Source organism: Coregonus clupeaformis, unplaced genomic scaffold (assembly GCF_020615455.1).
Source record: "Coregonus clupeaformis isolate EN_2021a unplaced genomic scaffold, ASM2061545v1 scaf2720, whole genome shotgun sequence".
Classification (NCBI taxonomy): domain Eukaryota; kingdom Metazoa; phylum Chordata; class Actinopteri; order Salmoniformes; family Salmonidae; genus Coregonus; species Coregonus clupeaformis.
The window spans coordinates 27939-35807 of record NW_025536174.1 but is presented as its reverse complement, the minus strand read 5'-3'; the positions used below and the strand labels follow the sequence as shown (position 1 = coordinate 35807).

The 7869-nt window shown below is 44.4% G+C and overlaps 2 long non-coding RNA genes across 2 annotated transcripts; both read right to left on the bottom strand.

Moving 5' to 3' along the window:
- Positions 1-201: 201 nt before the first annotated feature.
- LOC121540835 lies at positions 202-760 on the bottom strand. Its single transcript, XR_005995554.2, has 2 exons — positions 677-760; positions 202-543 (listed from the first exon to the last, which is right to left on the bottom strand). It is a non-coding gene; the product is annotated as an uncharacterized LOC121540835 (long non-coding RNA).
- A 196-nt stretch (positions 761-956) lies between these two features.
- Positions 957-1450, bottom strand: LOC123489051. The gene is made up of 2 exons (XR_006660397.1): positions 1109-1450; positions 957-1030 (listed from the first exon to the last, which is right to left on the bottom strand). It is a non-coding gene; the product is annotated as an uncharacterized LOC123489051 (long non-coding RNA).
- Between the last annotated feature and the right edge of the window lie 6419 nt (positions 1451-7869).

The window sequence follows — 7869 nt, the reverse complement described above, 5'->3', positions numbered from 1 at the left end:
AAGAAATGGTCAGACATAAAGGTGGAAGTTAAGCGGAGAACTGCTGCGCACCGACAAAGTGTGGGCAGAACAGGCGGTGGTACAGGGACGGATGAACTTGCACCCTTTGATCAGAGAGTTGCCTCTATTGTAGGAGACACGTTAATCTCTGGAATCGTATCCGCTGATGTAGGAGACTCGGATATACTACAGGACTGCCAGCAAGGTGACTCAGATTTATTTCCTTAACTTTGATATACATAGCCAGCCACCGTTTAATTTTAAAATGCATGCAATATAGCAAAAGGTACACCAGAGATTTCACGTATCCACTGCTTTTATTGCAAATGCGTGTACCCATTAATAAGGAACAGACTCAAATTACTGTTAAGATGTGCCTGTGTTTAATTGGACTTAGGAACCGCAGGAATGTCCACTGGCACGCACTCAGAGTCCGCACCACCTGAGCAGCCAGAGCCCATTCAGTCCAGCGTCTCCCGTGTCTCTAATGTTCCCCCCAGTGCTGAAGCCCGTCCATCTGGCCGTGTCTTGACGCATGCTGTTCTGGAGTCACAACAACAAATTGTTAAGGCCATTGAAGAAATGAACAGTCACCTTAAAAATGTCACTGACGCACTCACAGAAATAAGCCATTCATTAAAAGAATTGGTCAAAAATGAACTTTGTGTCTGAGTACCATTTATATTGTCGCAATTACACGTTGACGGGCCTGAATGGCTTGTTGATTGTGCTGCACATATACTGGTCCTGGGTCAGGGTCGTCTGGCGGTGCCCCCCACCTCACCAAGGGGTATGCCATGCCTGTGCGCGACATTGTGCAGCACTCCACAGGCCAGTATGATGCGGCAAACCTTGTCAGGGCGGTATAACAGCATCCCCCCGGTCCTGTCAAGGCAGCGCCACCGACATTTCAGCTGCCCAATCGCCCGCTCCACAACTGACCGAGCATCATTGTATCTGCGCTCTCGGTCAGTTTGTGGGTTGGTGAGGGGGGTTAACAGCCACGTCTTTAGTGGATAACCACTGTCTCCTGATGGGCAGTAATAATAATTACAGACACAAACATTTTACTTTTAGATAGAACCATACATTTAAATGCATAACTTACCAAGTAGCCACCCATCGCGCACCCTGCCAGCTTGGAGTCTCATCCCAACCATGCTGTTTGTAAGGATATATGAATCATGGGTTGACCCAGGCCACCTTGCCACAATATTTGTTAGGCGCATTTGTGCATCACATATAATCTGCACATTTATTGAATGGAAATGTTTCCGATTCACATATGCAAATTCGTCTTCAGATGGCGCCTTTATAGCAATATGTGTGCAGTCGATCGCTCCGATTACATTAGGAAAACCGGCTATCGCTGCAAATTGCGCTTTGATGTTTGGCTGGTCACCTGCATCGTATGGGAACGTTATATACCTGGTAGACAAGCGGATGATGCCGTCCCCATACAGGTGGCATTGCACGGCTCAAACACGACTGGCTTATTCCTGAGCGGTCTGCCAGTTCTCTTTGGAAAGAACCGGTTGCTAGGAAACCAAGTGTAGTAAGCACCTGTAAAGGAACGGGTAATGCGTGGCTCCTCACTGTCTCTCTTTCCAAATTCGGACCCAACTCAGCGCAGAGCTCCAAGAGTATAGCCCTTGGAAATCTGAAACGGCTGATGAGCCAGTCATTGTCGTGGGCCAGAAAATCACTGTGGTCCCTAAAAACTTGTTCTCTCCGGATTTGTCCATTGAAAATGTCTTCTAATAAAGCCAAAGCTGCCATTGCTAGACGGGTTGTATCAATTTTCACATCCTTTATATATGTTCTTACTTAATTGCATAATTAATAGAATATTCTAATAAGACTCGTGTGACAATAATATGGCAAATCATTTATCAATTACAAATTATAAGCAATATCTGGCAGGTGCGATAGAACAGTTCGTAGTGTAATGTTTGCCACTTCACTTTATTGCCTCTATGAGTCGCCAACGGACAAACATCACAAAAATGTACGTACGCCAGGCCTGAAGTTTACGTGGAAGAACGCACATTCTTACGTTAATTTCACTGTTAGTACATCTGACCGTGAACGTGAAAGCTGGCGTACGCCGTGTTTTCGTGCGTACGCAAGATTGATACATGAGGCCCCAGGAATCTTCAACTTGATTTGCTCCACCTCCACACTTACCGCTACCCCAGAAATCACTCCTTTCAATGGTGCCCTGTTCCTAAGAGCAAAGCAAGAAACAGATCTTGACCCAAGTTGCGGAGCGCCCACTCCCTCTGGTCAGAAGAAACACAAACAAATATCACAAGTCCACTACAGGTTACCTTCACTGATTCAACTGCACCCAACTCCTTTCCCTCCCACCCTGAAACCACAAATGGATCTGCCAAAAGGTATGGATCCACTTTCTCCAACAATGTAACTCCTACTGCAGCAGATTCTTCTTTATCATGTCCATTGATGCCAAGCTCTGGTTCTGAGCTCTTCACCACACCTTCTACCTCACTTAACGCTCCCTCATTCATTTCCATTTCACCTCCAGAACTCTGTCTGGCGCATGGCTCACTCTGTTTGCACTTGAATTATAACATTTGAAATGTCTCTATTCCTTTGAAACTTTTGTGAGTGTAATGTTTACTGTTCATTTCTGACTGTTTATTTCACTTTTGTTTATTATCTATTTCACTTGCTTTGGCAATGTAAACATATATTACCCATGCCAATAAAGCCCTTTTGAATTGAATTGAATTGAATTGAGAGCTCCACGTATGAAAAATAATAATGTATGCACTCACTAACTGTAAGTCGCTCTGGATAAGAGCGTCTGCTAAATGACTAAAATGTATAAAATGTTAATGTATAGGGGACATGAGTCAGTCATGGTTACTCAAGGTTATGTGACGATTTAGCCCGCCTTTGACTAAAATATTAGTGTTGGCCCACAGCCCAATAGGTATGGTAGACCTGGGTTCATATTCCGCTGGTTATATTAAGTAGTCTATTCTCTGAAAGGGGTCCAGACAGCCTGTTCCCAACAGTGGGCTCAGTGGGATAGGAGACGGGCCCCCTCTCCCTCTCTCTCTGACTGTAGGAGAGAAGTGAAATGGTGTGTCTCCTCTGGTCAACAATACTCACCTTGAGAGACTCCACAGCCTGTTGGAGCTCCTTCAGCTCCTTCTCTCTCTCCTGGAATCTCTGCTGGATCTTCTGCTGACTCATCCCCAGCTGCCTCTGTGGAGAATCACTCTTCAATGAGCTATCAAGCTTTATTTGTCCAGTAGATCAATAGTATAGTAATGTGACATAGGGCACATAGGGAGAAAGGTCTAAATTCTTGAGGAAGTCCCTTTCCAACATTATATATTTTTATGTTGCTATGTGAATGATTATAGATATGGTAGACGTACATGTATCAGGGGGTTGAGACTTTACTTTGGACTCATAAAATGGCATTCAGAATGATAATAAGGTTTGATTTTAGATAATGGTGATACATTTAGAGCAAACTCAATATACTCAAGGTTTGTGTTCATATTTGTTCTGCTGAGGATCAATTTGATTTGAATTCTCTCATATTGAAACAGCCTTAGTTCCTACTGTATCTTTAATTCTTTGTTTATCAGAAAGTCACCAACAAGTAGTTCTGGTCTTACCTGTTTCTCAGTCCTCTCTGCTGCAGCTGACACTGTATCATGGCCTTTATGTTTATCCATTGTACACAGCATACAGATACACTGTTGATCGGTACGACAGAAAACCTCCAGCAGTTTGTCATGATCAGAGCAGATCTTCTCCTGTAGTTGTGCGGTGGCTCTGACTAGCTTGTGCTTCTTGAAAGCAGGAAATTCATAGTGAGGTTGGAGGTGAGTCTCACAGTAAGAGGCCAGACACGCCAGACAAGACATGAGGGCTTTCTGCTTTCTGGTCCCAGTGCAGAAATCACACACCACATCTCCAGGTCCAGCATAGCACAGAGCAGGAGGGGAGCAGCCTGGAGTTCTGTCTTCTTCAGTTTCTCCACCACTTCAGCCAACATGTTATTTTTCCTCAGAGTAGGCCTTGGAGTGAAGGTCTGTCTGCACTGAGGACAGCTATAGACCCCTTTCAGAACATCCTGATCCCAGCAGCCCTCAATACAGCGCCTACAGTAACTGTGTCCACAGGCAGTAGTGACCGGCTCCTTCAGTAGATCCAGACAGACAGAACAACAGAACTGGTCCTGGTCCAGCAGAACACCCTGATGAGCCATTTGGACGGTTGTTCACTCTCACACAGACAGACGACACAGAGACTCAGATCAGTTTTGTTTCCACAGAAGAGAGTTTGTGGAGAGGGATGGACTTCCTGGTTGTGCCAGAGGGGTGGGGTTTTAAGGAGGGAGGGAGGGAGGGAGGGAGAGGTTTGAGGAATGGAAGAAGAGAGAGAAGGACTGCATGCAACAGCAAGAGGGAGACAAATAGTTCTGTTCCTGTGGTGAATTAGTATTAATAAATTGTAGAGTTTGATGGACTATGAGGTAGAACTGGGTTAATCAAGAGCATAAAGTTAGAATTCTTTGTTACTGGGCCAGGAATTGTATTGGGTCATTTAATTTCACTGTGTGGGTGAGTAGAGCGGGAATCTGCCCTAGGGTCAGAGTGCTTGCTCTTACTTAAATCCATGGCTGTCTTATCTGATGAGAGACTGAAATTAGCTTGGGGCCATTTGTTTTTGTCTTCAAACACAGTGAAAAGAGCCAGGGTTGAACAGAGTTTAAACTAAACATGAGTGTTTTTGCAAGATAAGGATTGATTGATTGTAGTACTCTGAATTTAATGAAAGTTGAGTTTAGCCGCTCTCAGAGACAAAGGAAGTGGGCGGGGCAACAAAAGAGCGGGAAAACTGAAGAGGACTATATAAGATGGAGGGAGACCGCAAGAACGGTGTGCCACTCTGCAGACTGGTATCGGCTTTGTTGAAAACTTGAATAAAGTCATTTCTTGATGCAACAAAAACTCTGTAAGACCTTATTTGTAATAAAGTATAGTGGTTATTTTCCACAACATTCCTAGGTTAGAGCCCTTAACATGGAACAAGTGAAATAATGAATCTTAAAATGTGAGTTGTTAGAATATATAAAGGATAACAGTTTCTATGAACTACATATGTGTAATTATTTTAATGATCTTTATAATGCCTTATAATACACTTACTTGTTTAAATTAAGCAATAAGGCCTGAGGAGGTGTGGTATATAGCCAATTTACAGTTAAGAGCTGTTCTTAGGCAAGACGCAACGTGGATTGAGGATTATGGAACACTTTCAAAAATCTAATCACATTTTATTGGTCGCATACACATATTTAGCAGATGTTATTGCGGGTGTAGCGAAATGCTTGTGTTCCTGGCTCCAACAGTGCAGTAATAACTTACAATACACAACAATGCACACTAATCTAAAAAGTAAAGGAATGGAATTAAGAAATTAAAAAAGATTGGGACGAGCAATGTTCGAGTCCGGAGTGTGTGTGTGTATATATACACTGCTCAAAAAAATAAAGGGAACACAAAATAACACATCCTAGATCTGAATGAATGAAATAATCTTATTAAATACTTTTTTCTTTACATAGTTGAATGTGCTGACAACAAAATCACACAAAAATTATCAATGGAAATCAAATGTATCAACCCATGGAGGTCTGGATTTGGAGTCGCCCTCAAAATTAAAGTGGAAAACCACACTACAGGCTGATCCAACTTTGATGTAATGTCCTTAAAACAAGTCAAAATTAGGCTCAGTAGTGTGTGTGACCTCCACGTGCCTGTATGACCTCCCTACAACGCCTGGGCATGCTCCTGATGAGGTGGCGGATGGTCTCCTGAGGGATCTCCTCCCAGACCTGGACTAAAGCATCCGCCAACTCCTGGACAGTCTGTGGTGCAACGTGGCATTGGTGGATGGAGCGAGACATGATGTCCCAGATGTGCTCAATTGGATTCAGGTCTGGGAACGGCGGGCCAGTCCATAGCATCAATGCCTTCCTCTTGCAGGAACTGCTGACACACTCCAGCCACATGAGGTCTAGCATTGTCTTGCATTAGGAGGAACCCAGGGCCAACCGCACCAGCATATGGTCTCACAAGGGGTCTGAGGATCTCATCTCGGTACCTAATGGCAGTCAGGCTACCTCTGGCGAGCACATGGAGGGCTGTGCGGCCCCCCCAAAGAAATGCCACCCCACACCATGACTGACCCACCGCCAAACCGGTCATGCTGGAGGATGTTGCAGGCAGCAGAACGTTCTCCACGGCATCTCCAGACTCTGTCACGTCTGTCACATGTGCTCAGTGTGAACCTGCTTTCATCTGTGAAGAGCACAGGGCGCCAGTGGCGAATTTGCCAATCTTGGTGTTCTCTGGCAAATGCCAAACGTCCTGCACGGTGTTGGGCTGTAAGCACAACCCCCATCTGTGGACGTCGGGCCCTCATACCACCCTCATGGAGTCTGTTTCTGATCGTTTGAGCAGACACATGCACATTTGTGGCCTGCTGGAGGTCATTTTGCAGGGCTCTGGCAGTGCTCCTCCTGCTCCTCCTTGCACAAAGGCGGAGGTAGCAGTCCTGCTGCTGGGTTGTTGCCCTCCTACGGCCTCCTCCACGTCTCCTGATGTACTGGCCTGTCTCCTGGTAGCGCCTCCATGCTCTGGACACTACGCTGACAGACACAGCAAACCTTCTTGCCACAGCTCGCATTGATGTGCCATCCTGGATGAGCTGCACTACCTGAGCCACTTGTGTGGGTTGTAGACTCCGTCTCATGCTACCACTAGAGTGAAAGCACAGCCAGCATTCAAAAGTGACCAAAACATCAGCCAGGAAGCATAGGAACTGAGAAGTGGTCTGTGGTCACCACCTGCAAAACCAGTCCTTTATTGGGGGTGTCTTGCTAATTGCCTATAATTTCCACCTGTTGTCTATTCCATTTGCACAACAGCATGTGACATTTATTGTCAATCAGTGTTGCTTCCTAAGTGGACAGTTTGATTTCACAGAAGTGTGATTGACTTGGAGTTACATTGTGTTGTTTAAGTGTTCCCTTTATTTTTTTGAGCAGTGTATATATATATATATATATATATATATATATATATATATATATATATATTGATCAGTGTGTTTTTCTGTAACACACTTGGTATCACAATTCTTGAACCCTTAAACAGAATTCCATCAAGTCCAGATAGCTCATCCCTGTATTGACCATAAGGGTATGGTATAAGCTTATACAGACTACCTGCATGTTATGGCTTGTATCACCTTTTGCAAACACTCATCTTCTGCAGCAGCACGTGAAATAACTGTCCACATTTCATCTGAGACTGGGCAACTCTTTCTGATAAGGTTTACATGTATGGTCTCCTCCTGCTCTTATATCTGGTTTGGTTCTGAGCTGTCAAAAGCTCTGGACAATGTGTCTGCCACTAACAATTCTTTCCCTGGCCTGTACTCGAGTTGCAAGTCATATTTCAGAAGTTTTAGAAACAGTCTCTGTTCCCTTGGGGGTGTGTGTGATAGACCCTTCTTTGCAATAATAACTTAAGGTTTATTATCTGTTTCAGCCTACACTGTTTTACCATAGATAAACACACTGAATTTCTCACATGCATATGACAGTGCCAATGCCTCTTTCTCAATCTGAGCATAGTTACACTCAGAAGTTGTCAGAGCCCTGGAGGCATATGCAACTGGGCGCCATCTAGTGCCATACTGCTGTAACAACACTGCACCTTAACCTGCTTTAGAGGCATCTACTGAAATGTAGGTTTTGAGCTTTTTATCATAGAACCAAAGTACTGGAGCATGCATGATCAATGCCTTGAG